The sequence below is a fragment of the Podarcis tiliguerta genome (assembly GCF_965153285.1).
Source record: "Podarcis tiliguerta genome assembly, chromosome: 6".
Taxonomy (NCBI): domain Eukaryota; kingdom Metazoa; phylum Chordata; class Lepidosauria; order Squamata; family Lacertidae; genus Podarcis; species Podarcis tiliguerta.
In genome coordinates this window covers 1,323,660-1,344,327 of record NC_139539.1, presented here as the reverse complement: position 1 = coordinate 1,344,327, position 20,668 = coordinate 1,323,660, and the positions used below count along the sequence as shown (strand labels likewise).

Here is a 20,668-nt window from a genome sequence, read left to right as displayed (position 1 = left end):
CTGTTGGCTCATGTTAAGTTTGTGGTCAACCAAGACTCCTAGATCCTTTTCACATGTACTGCTCTCAAGCCAGGTGTCACCCATCTTGTATTTGTGCCTCTCATTTTTTTTGCCCAAGTGCAATACTTTACATTTCTCCCTGTTAAAATTCATCTTGTTTGTTTTGGCCCAGTTCTCTAATCTGTCAAGGTCGTTTTGAAGTGTGATCCTGTCTTCTGGGGTGTTAGCCACCCCTCCCAGTTTGGTGTCATCTGCAAATTTGATCAGGATGCCCTTGAGTCCATCATCCAAGTCGTTGATAAAGATGTTGAATAAGACCGGGCCCAAGACAGAACCCTGTGGCACCCCACTAGTCACTCTTCTCCAGGATGAAGAGGAACCATTGATGAGCACCCTTTGGGTCCGGTCAGTCAGCCAGTTACAAATCCACTGAGTGGTAGCATAGTCAAGACCGCATTTCACCAGCTTCTTTACAAGAATATCATGGGGCACCTTGTCAAATGCCTTGCTGAAATCAAGGTAGACTACATCCACTGCGTTCCCTTCATCTACCAGGCTTGTAATTCTGTCAAAAAATGAGATCAGGTTAGTCTGACATGACTTATTTTTCAGAAATCCATGCTGACTATTGGTGATCACAGCATTCCTTTCTAGGTGCTCACAGATTGTTTGCTTAATGATCTGCTCCAGAATCTTCCCTGGTATTGATGTCAGACTGACTGGGCGGTAATTATTTGGGTCCTCTCTTTTCCCCTTTTTGAAAATAGGGACAACATTTGCCCTCCTCCAGTCTGCCGGGACTTCGCCTGTTCTCCAGGAATTCTCAAAGATGACTGCCAGTGGTTCTGAGATCACATCTGCCAGTTCTTTTAATACTCTTGGATGCAGTTCATCTGGCCCTGGAGACTTGAATACATCTAAACTAGCCAAGTATTCATGTACTATCTCCTTAGTTATTCTGGGCTGTGTTTCCTCTGCTGAATCATTTGCTCCAAATTCTTCAGGTCGGGCATTGTTTTCTTTATCGGAGAAGACTGAGGCAAAGAAGGCATTGAGGAGTTCAGCCCTTTCTGTGTCCCCTGTTTGCATTTCACCAGCTTCTCCTCTGAGTGACCCCACTGTTTCTTTGTTCTTCCTTTTGCTACGAACATACCCATAAAAGCCTTTTTTGTTGCTTTTAACCTCTCTAGCAAGCCTGAGTTCATTCTGTGCTTTAGCTTTTCTGACTTTGTGTCTACACGTGCTGGCTATTTGTTTGAATTCCTCTTTGGTGGTTTCCCCCCTTTTCCATTTTTTGTACACATCCTTTTTTAATCTTAACTCAGTTAGAAGTTCTTTAGATAGCCACCCTGGCTTCTTTAGGCACCTTCCATGTTTCCGTCTCATTGGTATTGCCTGAAGTTGTGCTTTTACTATCTCCCTCTTAACAAACTCCCAGCCATCATGAACTCCCTTTCCTTTTAGTAAGGAGTTTTGCCTGTTGCCTCTGAACTGGCAGCTAACAGTTGGTCCATAATTATGACATGGGAACAGGGGGATGGGGCCAAGGCTCTGTCAATGAGCACCTTGGTCCCAGGCTCCATCTGGGCATCTCCAGGTAAGGGAAACCCTTGTCGTCTGCTCAGCTAGGGTGATGAGCACCGATCTCTCTAGGGTTCTTGGGTGCCTGAACACTCTTTTACTCCCGCAGCAAAGTGATGGCAGTGATGCGCAGCCTGAAATCCCTGCAACTTCTACAGTTTTGGTGAGGTGAACCCAGCACCCAAGGAGTGAAGGCAACGATAGACCCAGCTCCCTCTTGACCCGATGGGCCCGATCCCGCATCCTTCCCTGCCTGCAATAAAATGATGCTTGCGCCTGCATACCAGAGTGTCTTGTTCTTGAGTCTTGCTTGCTAATATCTTTCCAAAAGGGTGTTGGCAGGAGGGAGGGAGGAAGAGCCTCTGGCTGAGGGCTGTGGAAACCCAACAGATCACACATACAGCCAGGGAAGGGCAGCTTCGCAATGGGGCAGAGTTAGGAGGGGAAATGCACTGGGTGAAGGGCGAAGGGTCACTGTCTGTTGGGGGTAGAAGCAGGGGAACTAAGGCCATTGATTTAAAGCAGGCTGGGTGTAACGGGATCTTGTAGGTCAAATAATGCTCCCCTTTCTTGACTTCCATCCCTAGTTCCCAAACATTTGACTAACGAAGCAGGGCTTGCTGTGTCCTGCCTCTGGAACCCAGGTCCTTTGTGGTCTCCCTCCTGGAGTGTGTTGCTGCTTTTGTGCCCACCTTCCTCTTTTGAAAGGAACAGGACACAGGATGGCACCAGCTGTGTGCACAGGACCCCCCTGCAGTTCTGGGCAGGGAGGGTGACCAGAACTCCTGGGACATCTTCCTCTGGTTGTTCAGCAGCCAAGAGCTGATTTCTGTTCCAAAGTGGCAGCATTGTGGGGCCCTCAGGTGGAAGACTCAGGTGGGAGCAGTGTGAATATGAGGAGTCCTAACCACATGGAGGGACGCAGGTGGCGCTGTGGGTTAAACCACAGAGCCCAGGACTTGCCGATCAGAAGGCTCGAATTCCCGCGACGGGGTGAGCTCCCGTTGCTTGGTCCCACTTCCTGCCCACCTAGCAGTTCGAAAGCACGCAGTGCAAGTAAATAAAGAGGTCCCTCTCCGGCGGGAAAGTAAACGGCGTTTCCGTGCGCTGCTCTGGTTCACCAGAAGCGGCTTAGTCATGCTAGCCACATGACCCGGAAGCTGTACGCCGGCTCCCTCAGCCAGTAAAGCGAGATGAGCCCGAGAGTTGGTCATGACTGGACCTAATGGTTAGGGGTCCCTTTACCTTTTTAACCACATGGAGCCTGGCCTTTCAGGCTGGGAGTCCTGTTCCTTGGAGGCAGCATCCTGAGCTGGACCCCATTTCCATAGGGTAGCGAGGCGTCCTCTTCATGCCACCCCAGAGCAAAGACACCCATTTCACAGAGACTCAGATTCCCAGCCAAGTCAAATATACAAAGTCATCCCAAGCCCTCTTTCTGCATCACGAAAAAGGAGAGGGGAGGACCCACACCAATGGGATGAAGTCAAAAGAAAGGAGGTTTCAACGAAGCATTAGGAAGGATTTTCTGACAGTAAAAGTTGTTTGACAATAGAACAGACTCTATCGGAATATGGTGGACTCTCCTTCACTGGAGGTTTTTAAGCCAAAGTTGGCTGGCCAGGGATGCTGTCATGGCCTTCCATCATCCAGCCCCCATCCCCTTTCCAGTTAAGCCAAGCAGCCCAATAGCCTTATGATGTCAGCCATAACAGTGACAGAGAAACATCCCAGCTTATTAAAGAGTCAGATGTGCCTGGCAAAGCGGAAGGTGAGCAGGACACTTTGAAAGTGGAGTCAAACTGGACCCAGATCGAGCCCAAAGGCGAGGCTGCCTAGGAAGGAAGTCCTCAAGGGATGCTCCATCTTTGCATGTATTGGTGAATGGGGGGGGGGGAGTAGAATGGAATATGTTGCCCGTTGTGTTTTTCTTGCAATGCAATCGGCGAAAGCTAGTCCCCTCCTGATCTTTTCATGTCCCAGCTAATTGCTTCCTCACAACGTTATTCTGGATCTGTGGTTCCCAATGTGGGGTAATTTGAAATTTTTTTGGGGGGGGCGCAATTCGAAGATGAGTTAGACGAAGTAAATGGCCTTTTAGGCTTCCTCCACTTGAATAGAGTTCACTTTTTGAATATTAAGAATTACCGGTATATGTCGGGGGTGGGGGCATCAAGATTTTAGAAATGCTTAGGTGGGGCATGGCCAAAAAAAAAGGTTGGGAACCACTGCTCTAGATGCCTTTTTCCTACTGCTCATCCAATATCCCCCCCCCAATTAATTTTAGATCCAGTAAGCAAATAAAGACATCTACTGACAAATGCTCATAGGATAAGAGCAGGTTGAAAGCAGCATAAGGTCACTAAACTTTCCCTCTCATTTTGACAGCTCAGGGGAGGCTTGGGAGTTGGGGGGGGCGCACCAAATGTCCACCATGGGCGGCTCGCTCCGCCCCCGAGCAGCTAGCTCCGCCAGAGACCCCCAGGGTCTGTGCACACCTTTGGCGGATAGGCACATTCAGGATTCTTGGAAGTCATTTGTTATTGGGGCGGCTGCCAGTCTGAGCACCTGGAACAAAGGAATAAAGGAACAATAAGGAATTGTGCCGGAGAGATTTTGTCTTTGTACAAACAGAGCCTTAAGTGCCTCAGCGCTTACGTTTTAGCCCCAATAATGCTCTTTCTCACTGCAGTACATTGCAAAAACAGTGATTGTTAAAATTACTGTGGTCATTTTATCTGGTTTGGGCATCAGTCCTTGCAAATTCCCCCCAGAGAATGTAATGTGGGGGGCAGAGAGGCACTGAGTGCAAAAGCACTTTGCCTGTTGAAAACCCTCCAACGCCGCCATTAAGAAGCAGAGGTTCTCTTGTTAATTAGAGCTTAATTGGGCTAAAGTACAGGCACGTGCTAGAAGAGATGAGATCACAAACTGTGGAACAAAACCAACTGCCAAGACTTTCAACTTGAGATAAGACTTCATTCGTTGCAAAAGAAGGGGGGAGGAGCCTAAAGTTTCTATATTAAAAGTTTTCTTCTCTACATTTATGATTCGGCCACGCTCCTCAATATTAGTTCAAAGTATATTTGTACAAGTGAGGGTGGAATAAATGGGATTATAAATACAGGATAGAACATCAAACAGAACTCTGTGTGTAAAAAGAAAAAGAGAAAGAGAGGTAAGCTCTGTTTTGCAAAAGGTTTACGATGGAATCTTAGAGCTGTCTCTTCCCCATCCTTTATTATATATGGAGTGAACTGAAAAATGCTAAGAGGACTTGAAATTTAATTTAATTGGAAGTATAATTGCTCATTTATCTTCAGCTGGAAGGAAGGATGAAAGGAATCTGTGAACTGCCAAGAAACTGATAAGGTTCATTATTGAGTTATCTGCAGTTTGACAGACCGTTCTTCCTCCCAGGCTGAGAGGAGAAATGGTGTAAACAGGTTATTTATTGGGACAGAGCGACTTTTGAAGCTGTTGTTAGAATTGCAAAACAACGAAGCATTGGACAGAGTGAGGGAGAAATTTCTGAAACCACAATGGGATATTAGCTCTGCCCAAGGCATGACGGACAACAGCAACAACCAGGGGAAAGAAAGACAAAATATCTTACAAGAACAGGAAGAAACACCATGGACGGAATAAATGCCACACACAGGAAGAACAAGGATATAGTTTGAGATCCTCACTTGTAGATTTATAAATCATTTAATGTGTCAACACAGAAGTTATTAATATTGCAGTTGCTGTATATAGGATTATTATTATTATGAAATCAATGTAATGGAAATTAATAAGATTTTGGAACGCAGAAATAAAGCAAATAACCAATTCATCAAATTATATAATTAGGTATTTGAATGATTGGTATTAATAATTGTATTATAAATTGATATTGTTATAATGAGGCTATTACTGGATTGTAATTGAAAACTAACAAAAATTATTATTAAAAATAAATTCATTTTGCATTTCATTGTGTTCCCTGCCTTGGATTTATTTTTGAATTTATACCCGTGTGTAATCTTGCATCACCGAGTTACAAAATTTCAAAAAGAATTCTGTGTCTTTGTATAGTTAAAGAAATCCTAAGGAAAATTGGCTGGAAACCAATGAATGAAGTAATGGTTGTGATGATACCTGGAAGGAAGGATGGCGCGTCTTTGAGGTCTCTCTGCAACCCAAGACAACCCCAGGGCTCTGACTCCCTCCCAAGATAGTGGGGCACAGCTCTTCCCTGTTCCACAAGCCAGAGAACCAAAACGTCTTTCCGGCAGTAGGAGCTCTTGAACGGTGGAACGGACTCACTTGGAAGATGGTGGTCTCTCCTTCATGGAAGGCTTTTAAACAGGGTTTGGATGGCCTCCTGCCAGGGATTCTTCCGCGGCAACCCCTGCATCGTAGGGGAGTGGCCTAGATGACCTTGGGGGGCCCCTTTCCCACTCAGCAATTCTCCGATTCTTGTGGGAATGTTGCATGATCAGCGGGCATATTTTCATGACAACGAAAGCACCAGTCATAAAAAAATCTGCCTGCTGGAGGTGTGTGCTGTGGGAATGCTCTTTTTTTAAAAAAAAATATATTTTTTATTGATTTACAACACAAATATACAATTTTATCCAATCTTTGACAAACAAATTCTCTCTTTGTTTGGACTTCCCTCAGCTTCTCTGTCAATCATCCATCTCTGCCTCTTAGTTACGCATTCCTTTCTTAGCATTGTCATTAATCTTCCCTCCCACTACTCTTATTTCTTTCTAACAATACATCTCAGCTTTCAAAGTGCTTCTTGAAATCCCACTAACGTTGTTTGAACATCACATGTGTTTTTCAGACATTCTACAAATTTCCCCCAGTCTTCGATGAATCTTTGGTCCTTAAGATATCTTATTTTCCCAGTTAATTTGTCCAATTCTTTATAGTCTGTTAGTTTCAGTCTCCAGTCTTCGATCGTCGGCATTTCCTCTTGTTTCCATTTCTGGGCCAGCAGAATCCTTGCCGCTGTAACTGCATATTGGAAAAGTTTACAGTCTTTTCTTCTTATCTCGTTTCCTGTAATCCCTAAAAGAAAAGCCTCTGGTTTCTTTACAAATGTGTATCTTAGCATCTTTTTCAGCTCATTATATATCATCTCCCAGAAACTTTTCACTTTCTTACAGTCCCACCACATATGATAAAACGTTCCTTCCTTTTCTTTACATTTCCAACACTTGTTACACGTCTTAAACATTTTTGCTAGTTTTACTGGTGTTATATACCATCTATAAAACATTTTCATCACATTTTCCTTTAACTCCATGCATGCAGAAAATTTTAAATTTTCTTTCCATAATTTTTCCCAATCATCAAATTGTATATTATAACCAAAATCCCTGGCCCATTGTATCATTACCGATTTCCCTTCTTCGTCTTTCGTATGCCATTCCAACAATATCTTATACATTTTTGACAGATTTTTACAATCATTATTTATAATATCCATAATATCCATCCAATCTTTTTCTACATAGCCACTTTCTTTGATGTCTTTTTTAAACATTTCATTAACCTGAAGATAATGCAACCAATCATAAACGTATTCTTTAACTTGTTCATATGCTTTTAATTTCCATTTTTCCTCCTTCTTTAATTATCAATTCACCATAAGTAATCCATTCGCCTCTCATGTTAATTTTCTTTACACTCATGACTTCTAACGGAGATAACCAGTGTGGAACTCTTGGTTCTAATAGGTTTTTATACCTAACCCATATTTCTATTAACACACTCCGGAAGATGTGGTTCCCAAAGCCTTTATGAATTTTCTTTCTCTCTCTCTTTTTTTTTTAATAATAATTTTTATTAATTTACAACAAAACAAAACAGAACATACAATATTTTCACATTCAAATATTCAAAGTCTTTCTTTTTTGGACTTCCTTCAACTTTTCCATAAATCTTTTGTAGTCTTTATTAGTTTACGCATTTCTTATCCTTTATATTGTCATTGTTTGAATCTTTTCCCTTCGTTTCCTTTAGACAATATCTCTCATATTTTCACAGTGCTCTTTTAAAACCTTCTAGCGTTATTTCGCCTTCACTTATATTTTCCAGATAATCAACAAATTTTCCCCAGTTTTCTGTAAACTTTTGGTCTCTTAGGTATCTAATCTTTCCTGTCATCTTGTTCAATTCAGCGTAGTCTAACAACTTTGATCTCCAATCTTCCACTGTCGGTATTTCTTGTTGTTTCCATTTCTGTGCCAGTAACACCCTTGCCGCCGTCACTGCATACTGGAAAAACTTACTGTCCTTTCTTTTAACCTCTTTTCCTATGATACCTAGCAGAAAGGCTTCTGGTTTCTTTGTAAAAGTATATTTTAAAATCTTTTTCAACTCATTATATATCATTTCCCAGAAGCCTTTCACTCTTTTACATTCCCACCACATATGATAGAATGAACCATCTTTTTCTTTACATTTCCAACACTTATTGCAAGTCTTATACATTTTTGCTAATTTTACTGGTGTAATATACCACCTATAAAACATTTTCATAACATTCTCTTTCAGTGCCGTACATGCGGTGAATTTTAAGTTCTCCTTCCAAAGTTTTTCCCAATCTTCAAACTGAATATTATAACCTATGTCTCTGGCCCAGTGTATCATAACCGATTTTACTTCCTCATCTTTCAGATTCCACTCTAATAACAAATTGTACATTTTCGACAAGTTTTTACCTTCCTTATTTACTATCTCAGACTGGAATACTGAATCTTTGTCTGCATAGCCACATTCTTTAACATCCTTCCTAAACATTTCATTTATTTGGTAGTAGTGCAACCAATCATATACATGTTTTTTAACTTGTTCATATGGTTTCACTTTCCACTTTCCACCCTCTTTGAATAAGAGTTGGCCATATGTTACCCATTCACTTCTCATATTGGTTCTCTTTACACTCATAACTTCTAGTGGTGATAACCAGTGTGGTATTTTAGGTTCTAATAGGTTTTTATACCTATCCCAAACTTCAATTAGTGGACCTCGGAAAATGTGGTCTCCAAAACCTTTGTGTACCTTCTTTTTATCCTTCCACAAATACGCATGCCATCCAAATCTATTATCATATCCTTCTAAATCCAGCAGTTCCTTATTGTCTAGTTTTATCCATTCTTTCAAGCAGCAAAGACATGATGCCTCATAATATAATTTCAGATCTGGCAGGGCAAAGCCTCCTCTTTCTCTTACATCTGTTAGTAATTTAAATTGAATTCTCGGCTTTTTGCCCTGCCATATATATCTTGAAATCACTCTTTGCCACTCTTTAAAAAGTCTAATCCCCTTGATTATAGGGATAGTTTGGAACAGAAACAGCATTCTTGGCAATACGTTCATCTTAATTGTAGATATTCTTCCCCAAAATGAGAATTTCATTCTTCCCCACGCTTCCAGGTCCTTCTTTATTGCATTCCACACTGGTACATAATTATTTTGGAACAAATCAATATTCTTTTGTGTCAACCATATTCCTAAATATTTCACCTTTTTAACCGCCTCTATTTCAATTTGCTGTTGCATTATTTCAATTGCACTTTGATCCATATTCTTCACAATCATTTTAGTTTTTTTCTTATTTAATTTAAAACCTGTCATTTCTCCAAACTTATCCATTTCCTCTATAACTTCTTTAGCAGTGACTGTAGGTTCTTCTATTGTAACCACCAGGTCATCTGCGAATGCTTTAACTTTATATTCATTTTGACCTATCGTAACCCCTTTTATGTTTTCGTTTTGTCTTATTGAATTCAGAAGGACCTCTAACACCGTTATAAATAATAGTGGTGAAAGTGGACATCCTTGTCTTGTTCCTTTCGAAATTTTCAATTCTTCTGTGATTACATTATTTATTATAAGCTTTGCTTTTTGTTCTGTGTAGATTGCCTTGATTCCATTGAAAAACTCTTCGCCAATTTCCATATGCTCTAAATTTTTAAGCATAAAGTCCCAAGCTATATTATCAAATGCCTTTTCTGCATCCACAAACATCATCATAGCTTGTTTGTCAATCCTGACAGACAGATATTCCATGATATTAATTATATTTCTTAAATTGTCTTTCATCTGCCTGCCTGGAAGAAAACCAGCTTGGTCCTTATGAATGTAGTCTTGTAATATTCTTTTCAACCTCCTTGCAAGTATTCCTGCGAAGATTTTATAGTCTGTGTTCAGCAATGAAATTGGTCTATAATTTTTAACTTGGGATAAATCTGAATCTTGCTTTGGTATAAATGTAATATATGCTTCTTTCCAAGTTTCTGGGATGTCTCTTTCTTTTAAGATGTTGTTCATCACTTCCTTCAACGGTGTTGACACAATTGATTTCATTTCTTTATAGTATCTTGCGGTGAATCCATTTGGCCCAGGAGCTTTCCCCCTTTTTAGATCTTTTATCACTTCTTTTATCTCCTCAATTTCTACTGGGGTATTTAACAGCTGTCTTTTCTCAGTCGGGATCGTCTGCACCTTTTTCTCTTTTAGGTATCTCTCTATTTTCCTCAAGTTATTTCTTTCTTTTTTCTTATATAAACCTCTGTAATAGTCCAGGAACCCTTTTCTTATCTCTTTCGGATTGACTATCTCTTCTCCTTCAACCATAATTTTATTTATTGTACTCTGTTCTTTCCTTTTTTTCATTTGCCAAGCCAACCATTTTCTGGATTTGTTCGCATGTTCAAAGTTGTTTTGTCTCAATCTTTTGATGTTCCATTCTACTTTATTTATTATCATTGCAAATTGACTTTGTAGAATTTTAATATTTTCTTTTACTTTCCTGTTGTTTGGGTGCTTAATTAATTTTTGTTCATTGTCCATTATTTGCTTCAAAATTTCTTTTTTCCCTTTTTCCCTATTTTTGTTCTTTATTGAGTTCTGTTGAATAAAGAATCCTCTCATCACTGCTTTACTCGCATCCCAAACCACTTTCATTTTTGTACCTTTATTACAGTTGTCTACAAAATATTCCGTCAATTTCTTCTCTGCTTTCTCTACAATTTCCTGATCGTCTACTAGATAGTCATTCATCCTCCATCTGAAGGTTCTTTCTTCATAGCCTTTCAGTTCAAGTTTTATTGGGTTATGATCTGAGATCACCTTCGGTTCAATTTCTATTTGTTGGGTTCTTGGAGTGAGTTCCGTTGAAATCCAAATTTGATCTATTCTTGACATTGACTGGTTCGGTTCCGAATAATACGTAAATTGTTTGTCCAATGGGTGTCTTAGTCTCCAGATGTCTATCAGATTACAATTCTTCATCATTGAGAAAAATGACTTTGGTAATTTCCCTTCTTTACTTACTCCATCTCTAAGTCTGTCCATTTCTAATGATACCACTCCATTCATATCTCCCATTATTATTATTTTCTGATCCATATATTCAAACAGTTTTTCTTCCAAAGTTTTGTAGAACTCAGTCTTGTTTCCATTAGGTGCATAGATCCCAACTATGATTAGGTTTTCTCCTTGCCATTTGATTCGAACCGCAATTATCCTTCCGTCTTCGTCTTTGAATATCTGTTGGGCTTCGATTTTGTTATTTATATAGATGACCACTCCTCTTTTCTTTTGCTTATCTGAAGATACGAATTCATTCCCCAGTCTTTTGTTAATCAATATCTTTTTCTGTCTTCTTGCCACATGTGTTTCTTGTAAACAGATTATGTCTAAGTGTTTCTTTTTTAAAAATTGTTTGATTTTGTTTCTCTTCTTTTTGTCATTCATCCCATTGATGTTCCAATTCCAGATTTTTAGCGCCATGTCTTCCGGATTTTGAATTAAATAGTTTTTTATTAAATAATTTTATAATTTGGCTTCTTCCTCTTCTTCTTCTTCTTCTTCCTCCTCCTCTTCTTCATCCATCTTCTTCCCCTTCTCTTCTTCTTCTTCCACTTCTGATCCACCTGATGCTCCTCCCTCTGCTCCTTTATCCTCTTCCTTTTCTGATCTCAATTCCTTGTATTTTCTCAGAAATTTTCCCGTCTCTTCCGGGCTTGTCAGTCTGTGTCTCTTTCCTCTATATGCAAATGTAATTCCTTCGGGGAACTCCCATCTAAATTCAATCTTGTGCTTCTTCAGCGTTTGAACCAATGGTTTGTATGGGTCTCTTCGTTTAAGAAGTCTAATCGGAACATCTTTGAAGATAATTATGTAATTCCCATTTATATTTAATCTCTTTTCTCTGTTCTTCTGTAAAATTGTGTTCCTCATTTCTCTGTCTTTAAAGGTAATCAAGCAGTCTCCAATGAATTTCTTTGCTTTTGTTGATCTTACTCTCATTCTAAATGCATTTTGTACCGTTTTGGCCATCTCTTTTTCTCACACCATAGGTACGCGTGCCATCCAAATCTGTTATCAAAACCTTCTAAGTCCTGGTAGATGAAGGGAACGTAGAGGATGTAGCCTACCTTGATTTCAGCAAGGCATTTGACAAGGTGCCCCATGATATTCTTGTAAAGAAGCTGGTAAAATGTGGTCTTGACTATGCTACCACTCAGTGGATTTGTAACTGGCTGACTGACCGAACCCAAAGGGTGCTCATCAATGGTTCCTCTTCATCCTGGAGAAGAGTGACTAGTGGGGTGCCACAGGGTTCTGTCTTGGGCCCGGTCTTATTCAACATCTTTATCAACGACTTGGAGGATGGACTCAAGGGCATCCTGATCAAATTTGCAGATGACACCAAACTGGGAGGGGTGGCTAACACCCCAGAGGAGAGGATCACACTTCAAAATGACCTTGACAGATTAGAGAACTGGGCCAAAACAAACAAGATGAATTTTAACAGGGAGAAATGTAAAGTATTGCACTTGGGCAAAAAAAATGAGAGGCACAAATACAAGATGGGTGACACCTGGCTTGAGAGCAGTACATGTGAAAAGGATCTAGGAGTCTTGGTTGACCACAAACTTGACATGAGCCAACAGTGTGACGCGGCAGCTAAAAAAGCCAATGCAATTCTGGGCTGCATCAATAGGAGTATAGCATCTAGATCAAGGGAAGTAATAGTGCCACTGTATTCTGCTCTGGTCAGACCTCACCTGGAGTACTGTGTCCAGTTCTGGGCACCACAGTTCAAGAAGGACACTGACAAACTGGAACGTGTCCATAGGAGGGCAACCAAAATGGTCAAAGGCCTGGAAACGATGCTTTATGAGGAACGGCTAAGGGAGCTGGGCATGTTTAACCTGGAGAAGAGGAGGTTAAGGGGTGATATGATAGCCATGTTCAAATATATCAAAGGATGTCACATAGAGGAGGGAGAAAGGTTGTTTTCTGCTGCTCCAGAGAAGCGGACACGGAGCAATGGATCCAAACTACAAGAAAGAAGATTCCACCTAAACATTAGGAAGAACTTCCTGACAGTAAGAGCTGTTCGACAGTGGAATTTGCTGCCAAGGAGTGTGGTGGAGTCTCCTTGTTTGGAGGTCTTTAAGCAGAGGCTTGACAACCATATGTCAGGAGTGCTCTGATGGTGTTTCCTGCTTGGCAGGGGGTTGGACTCGATGGCCCTTGTTGCTCCAGCTCTCTAATTCTTTGGAGCGTAGCTACACGTTCCTCCAGTTGCTGGACTTTGTCTTCTGTGATAGGAATGTTATGGTATTAGATATATGGTAATGTTCATTTTCTGCTGCTCCAGAGAAGCGGACACGGAGCAATGGATCCAAACTACAAGAAAGAAGATTCCACCTCAACATTAGGAAGAACTTCCTGACAGTAAGAGCTGTTCGACAGTGGAATTTGTTGCCAAGGAGTGTGGTGGAGTCTGCTTCTTTGGAGGTCTTTAAGCAGAGGCTTGACAACCATATGTCAGGAGTGCTCTGATGGTGTTTCCTGCTTGGCAGGGGGTTGGACTCGATGACCCTTGTGGTCTCTTCCAACTCTATGATTCTATGATTCTATGATTCATAACTGCACATACATAGATCAACACAGGAAGACCAACCTGGAACCATTTTGATTCCTAAATTGACCAAATCCTTTCTCTGCAAGGTTAAACTGGAAAAGCCTCCCCATTGTCTCTTTCCTCACAAATCCTGTTTCAAGGATATGTCTGTTTGAATAAGGTGTGAGCCTGTGACCTGGCCCAGGAAATAAGTATTTTACCACTACAAAAGAATGGCCAGGCACCCCAGGCAATCCAATCAAGTAACTTGCCAGACAGGAGATAAACTGTGACAAGAGAAAAACAACATTTAAATTTCTGATGTAGGTGGGATGTATCTGAGGGGTGGTCTTAGGTTACACCCCTTCTGTGATGTATGCATAATGTTTCTGGGGGTGGCCCTGATCTAGAGAATGGGAATTTCAAAAGTCTTTATAAGCCCTTGCACAGCACTTTTGGGGGTCCTCTTCCTCTCCTGCGTGTGAGGGGAGTACCCTGTTGCAACAGATCAATAAAGATCAAGCTTACTAGCTGCTTTGCTTCTCAATATTCTCTTGCAATTGGTGCAGGTAAAGCTGCCTGCAACCTTTGGCAAGATGGCAAACATTGCGCAGGAACCGCAGGCGACTGCAGCTGTTCCCTCCCCCTCCATCTTGAGAACGTGTCGTTGGGGGTGGCTACAGCGGTCCTCCATCATAAAAAGTGTGAAGACAGGACAAATAACTCCCTCCAAAAAAAAACCTAGGTCTCCCCTAACAAACGTTTGAGACTAGCTCCCCTAAATCTAAAAGATGGATCAAACTGCGCTGCCCTGCAAGCTCTGATAAGCTCCTCCCACAGCTAATCACCTGCCTCAACAGAAACCCTGCCCCCTCTGACCTTTGCACAGGGAGAGCAGCTAATCAGCCACAAAGAAACACACACACAAGAAAACAGCAAGCCCTGCTTCGTTAGTCAAATGTTTGGGAACTAGGGATGGAAGTCAGGACAGGGGTGCATTATTTGACCTACAAGATCCTGTTACACGCAGCCTGCTTTAAATCAATGGCCTTAGTTCTCCTGCTTCTACCCCGCAGCGGACAGTGACCCTTCGCCCTTCACCCAGTGCATTTCCCCTCCTAACTCTGCCCCATTGCGAAGCTGTCCTTCCCTGGCTGTATGTTTCCCTTTTGGAAAGATATAAGCAAGCAAGACTCAAGAACAAGACACTCTGGTATGCAGGCGCAAGGATCATTTTATTGCAGGCAGGGAAGGAAGCTGGATCGGGCCCATTGGGTCAAGAGGGAGCTGGGTCTATCACTCCTTGGGTGCTGGGTTCACCTCTCCAAAACTGTAGAAGCTGCAGGGATTTCAGGCTGCGCATCACTGCCATCACTTTGCTGCAGGAGTAAAAGAGTGTTCAGGCACCCAAGAACCCTAGAGAGATGGGTGCTCATCACCCTAGCTAAGCAGACGACAAGGGTTTCCCTTACCTGGAGATGCCCAGATGGAGCCTGGGACCAAGGTGCTCATTGACAGAGCCTTGGCCCCATCGCCCTGTTCCCATGTCATAATTATGGACCATCTCTTAGCTGTCAATTCAGAGGCAACAGGCAAAACTCCTTGAGCAAAACTTGGACAATTTGTGCAGAACTGCTGTCTTCAGCCCACCTAGTTCCTTTCTTGACTCCATTCAAGGTGCCTACATTAATGTCAAAAGCCCTAAATAACTTAGGCACCAACAATCTGAGAGAGCTTCTCCATACTTGCGGACACTCTTGGGAGTAAACATCAGCAGGCGGGCTCTCTTGGCAGTTCCTCCACCTTGACAAAGTCATCTCTGGGGCAGCCCCTAAGTTGGGGGAACCCCCTTCCCACAGAGGTGTGTCTGGCAGCCTCATTATGTTGTTCCCACCTGATAGATATCTACATTTGGGGGGGGACCAACTCTGTTCCTGAGACTGTAATTTGTTTTAACTACAGTTTCAAACTGCAACACACACTGGGAGCCCATATTGAAGGGAAAGGGGGGGGGCAATAAATAACAATAAATCATCCACAAGGGGCTCAGCATCTTACTTGGGTTTGTGCAGACCATGGAGCAAAAGCTTGGGCAGCATTTCTGGACGGAAGGACAATCATAATCTGTAGTACACCACTTAATGCAAGGTGGCTTATATGCTGGAGCATGGAAAGGGCAATTTCCAGGCTTCCCTGAAACAAAGAACATCATTATGGCTCAGAGACAACATTTGAAAAGCCTTTATTTACCCCAGCCTTTATAGGATGAGCACAGCCCAGATGAATAAGTTTCCTCCTGTTTTTCTCCTCCCTCTGAGCACAGAGTTGAACATCTGGGTTGCAACTGGATCAGTCTTTGCTGGGGCTGGCTAACGTCTCCCACAGTGGCCAAGTTCTTTCCAGCTATGGACTGGGCACCACAGACCTCCTTTCTGCACCTGCTTAACTCCTTAAGGGCCACCTTTAGTTGCTTGTGTGTGTTGGGGAGGTGCCTCCATCTCCATCCCCTCCTCAGCTGTCACCCCACTTCTCTTCCTTCCTCCCATCCATAAGAACTCTCTGGTTTCCTACAGGAGATGGCAACACATTGAAGGATTCGCTGTGGAGCCACCTACAACATTCCCAGGTATAGCAGTGCCTCTGCTCCTCTGAAGAGTCTGGACTCCACACCTGGAAGGCTTTGGGGGTGTGGGATGAAGGGGGTCCCACTTGGAGGCCCACACAAAGCAGCATCAGAAGGATTGGCCCCAGTGGGGTCACATACCTTGGGCTGAGGCAGAGGGCATCATGGCACAGAGAGCAAAGAGCCCCACGAGGAAGAAGACGAGGCCACCAGACTTCATGGTGAGGCAGAGCAGAGTGCTCTCCAGCCTGCAGACAGGTGCTTTATAAGGCCACATCCTCAGGGGAGTCCTGCCCAGATTTAATTGGCTGTAGGAAGGTGAGGCCATCATTGCACAAGAAATGATGAGACGCATGTATTGCACAGGTTGTGGTCCCTGTACAAGGGAAGATCAATGAGGTTGTTTTGCAATATATTCCCCATTTCCCCATTCAGAGACACAACAGCACATGTCCCACTCAGAGGCTCCCCTGATGCTTCTGGTTGGCCACAGTGAGGATGGAATGATGGCGCAGCAGCAGGGTCTTCACAACCCGCAGCGTTCGCAACCCTCGTCTGCACGTCTGTGCATGCGCAGGTTGCTATTCAGCTCTACTGCGCATACGCAAAGCACAATTTAGTGCTTCTGCACATGCGCGACTGCCAAAACCCAGAAATATCCCATTCCAGTACTTCCGGGTTTCAGCAGTCCGTAACCTGAAGCGGCTGTAACCCGAGGTAGGACTGCATTGGGAAGATGTGCTCCCTAGGCCTGGCCTTCTGAGCTGTTTGCTTATTGTAATAAAGAGATAACATCATAGAATCATAGAGTTGGAAGAGACCACAAGGGCCATCGAGTCCAACCCCCTGCCAAGCAGGAAACACCATCAGACCACTCCTGACATATGGTTGTCAAGCCTCTGCTTAAAGACCTCCAAAGAAGGAGACTCCACCACACTCCTTGGCAGCAAATTCCACTGTCGAACAGCTCTTACTGTCAGGAAGTTCTTTTTAAATGTTTAGGTGGAATCTTCTTTCTTGTAGTTTGGATCCATTGCTCCGTGTCCGCTTCTCTGGAGCAGCAGAAAACAACCTTTCTCCCTCCTCCATGTGACATCCCTTCATATATTTGAACATGGCTATCATATCACCCCTTAACCTCCTCTTCTCCAGGCTAAACATGCCCAGCTCCCTTAGCCTTTGACCATTTTGGTTGCCCTCCTCTGGACACGTTCCAGTTTGTCAGTGTTCTTCTTGAACTGTGGTGCCCAGAACTGGACACAGTACTCCAGGTGAGGTCTGACCAGAGCAGAATACAGTGGCACTATTACTTCCCTTGATCTAGATGCTATACTCCTATTGATGCAGCCCAGAATTGCATTGGCTTTTTTAGCTGCCGCGTCACACTGTTGGCTCATGTCAAGTTTGTGGTCAACCAAGACTCCTAGATCCTTTTCACATGTACTGCTCTCAAGCCAGGTGTCACCCATCTTGTATTTGTGCCTCTCATTTTTTTTTGCCCAAGTGCAATACTTTACATTTCTCCCTGTTAAAGTTCATCTTGTTTGTTTTGGCCCAGTTCTCTAATCTGTCAAGGTCGTTTTGAAGTGTGATCTTGTCCTCTGGGGTGTTAGCCACCCCTCCCAGTTTGGTGTTGTCAGGGGTTCAGGAGCAGAGTCTTAAAGTCAAGAAATTGAGTCCTAGTATGCTTGGCTGCTCCTTTCCGCTGTATAGTAAACTTCAGAAGAGCATGATCACTTGCGCCTAATGATCCTTCCACTTCTACCCCATTAACCAGGTCATCGACATTGGTTAGGACCAGATCTAAAATGGCTGTTCCTCTTGTTGCTTCTCCCACTTTCTGGACAATGAAGTTGTCTGCAAGGCCAGTGAGGAATCTGTTTGACCTTATGCTCTTGGCTGAGTTTGACATCCAACAAATATCCGGGTAATTGAAGTCCCCCATTACTACTATCTCCCTTCCTTTTGCATGCTTGGCCATCTGTTCCAGGAAGGCATCATCTATGCCCTCCGTTTGGCTTGGGGATCTATAGTAAACTCCCACAATGAGGTCACTGTTATTCTTCTCTCCCTTAATTTTGACCCAAATGCTCTCACTTTGGCTTTGAGGTTCTAAATCTTGGATCTCTTCACAGGTATACACATCCCTGACATATAATGCCACTCCTCCTCCTTTCCTGTCTGGTCTGTTTCTCTGAAATAGATTGTATCCCTCCATTATTACATTCCAATCGTGGGACTTATCCCACCAGGTTTCAGTGATGCCTATTATGTCATATTTAGTTTGCTGTACCAAGAGCTCAAGCTCATCTTGTTTATTTCCCATGCTTTGCGCATTAGTGTACACACATTGAAGCCCATTAATCATTCCCCCGTGTCTCTTATTTAAGGATTTTTTCCTCCCACCACCAGGTCTGCGTGCTGTTTGCTCCATTTGGTCTATGACATTTGGATGATCATCTTCATCAATTGATAGACTCCTACCTTCAGGAGCACTGTCTCCCTCCCCCACATTAGTCAGTTTAAAGCCCTCCTGATGAGGTTTCTGAGATTTTTGGCAAAAACATTCCTCCCAACCGTTGTGAGGTGCAGCCCATCGCTTGCCAGAAGTCCATCTTCAAGAAACTGCAGTCCGTCTTCGAAGAATCCAAACCGTTCCTGTTTACACCATTTGCGAAGCCAGCTGTTCACTTCCACTATTTTCCCCTCTCTCCCTGGGCCACGTCGTTCAACTGGGAGGACAGATGAGATGACAATTTGTGCATTTAATTGCTTCAATTTCCTGCCCAGAGCCTCGTAGTCTCTTTTGATCTTCTGGAGGCTATTGCTTGCAGTGTCATTGGTTCCCACATGAACCAAGAGTAAGGGGTATTTGTCAGTGGGTTTTATGATTCCTTGCACTCGTTCAGTTACATCTTGGATCTTAGCCCCGGGGAGACAGCACACTTCCCGAGACATCTTGTCAGGCCCACAGATGACTGCTTCTGTTCCCCTCAGTAGGGAATCCCCTATCACCACTACACGCCTCCTCTTAGGTTTGGTCGGGGTAATTCCGTGAGCTGTCCGTTCCAAGGTCGCCTGCACATTCCCTGAGGACTGACTTTGCTGCTCGTCTTCATATACCTGATCGACTGTAATGAGGGAGAGATCCTCAAATGGAGTCTGCTCTTCGTCTTCCATGCTAGGGGAGAGAGGACACTGTGACTTATTCCTGACCTGCTCCAGGCACCCACCCTGACATCTCCTTTCCACTCCCTGCACTCCTACCGCATGTAGCCAAGATTGCAGGCGCAACATAGGTGATGTGGTTTGAATGTCCGCCGTGTCACACCCCACCCTTGGCCAGAACATGACACCCACATGACATTTCCTCCTCTCCGCATTCGGGCCTTGACTTGCATCTCACACGCACCAATGCCTTCAGCTTGAAAAGCTGGAACGATGCACTAATTCAGTTAGACAATGATGGCCTGATTCTGGCAACAAAGCACCCAGAGTGCTGCCAACTTAGTTAAAAGGTATTCATCAGATTCATCAGATAAAACAGCAACATCCGCATCTGAAACTGCAAGGCAAATTCCACTTGGCTATCAAGATCTCTGCCCATCACAACATCTAACTGTCGCATCTGGCGATGGGCACAAGGGAGGCGGGCAGGGGCCCAGCTGGGAGCCACGCCAACGGTGTCACCCCGGCAGAAGACGGGCACTGGGTGGGTCTCCCCAAAACTTCTCTTTTCCTAACTTTATTATTAGTATTTAAACTCTCACGAATTATGAAGGATTCCTGAACCAACACAGGCCACTACCTGGGACCGCCACTTCAGCCCTGACTTCCTCATGATGATGATGATGATGGGGGAAAATCTATCATTGTTTCCCTTCCCTTGCCCGCCCATCATTATCATCACTATTTTTCACTTCTTACTCACCTTACTGTTATTGCTATTTCTTGTGTTATTTTTCTTTCCTTTTTTCCTTTTTTTGTTTCTTTTTTGTTTTTAAAGGAAAGTACACACAGAGAGACTCTTAATGGCCCTACTCTTTTCACCCCATCCCCCTCCTTCTTATCTTTTTCTTTTTTCTCCTCCCCACAAAACAAAGAAATAAACATTACATACCTATATACATTATCACTTCATCCACTTTCAATAGTGAATCCCCCCTTTTATTTTATTTTCCTTTCATTTTGGTGGTCTTTTACCTCACACTATAACTTGAATCCCCATGGGACGCAGGTCGCTCTGTGGTGTAAACCAAAGAGCCTAGGGCTTGCCGATCAGAAGGTCGACGGTTCGAATCCCCGGACTGGGGTGAGCTCCCGTTGCTCTGTCCCTGTTCCTGCCAACCTAGCAGTTTGAAAGCACATCAAAGTGCAGGTAGATAAAGAGGTACCACTCCGATGGGAAGGTAAACGGTGTCTTGCTAAAAGGTACAAAAATTCCAATATCCATACACCAAGACCAAAAAATAAAAATCCATCAACTTCAAACAGATCTTTTTAAAAATAAAAATGAAAACAGCAGATTGTCTAGAAATGAG

General features: G+C 43.2%; 1 long non-coding RNA gene across 2 annotated transcripts in view; it reads left to right on the top strand.

The window, feature by feature from the left end:
- The window catches only part of LOC310680734, a 46,835-nt gene that overhangs the window by 1,952 nt on the left and 24,215 nt on the right, over positions 1-20,668 (top strand). The window contains exon 3 of one of the 2 annotated variants that reach the window (XR_014512880.1): positions 1,691-1,862. The exons of the other annotated variant lie outside the window; for it this stretch is intronic. This is a non-coding gene — a long non-coding RNA (uncharacterized lncRNA). Of the gene's footprint in view, positions 1-1,690; positions 1,863-20,668 lie in introns of those variants that run through there. 2 annotated transcript variants of the gene reach the window in all.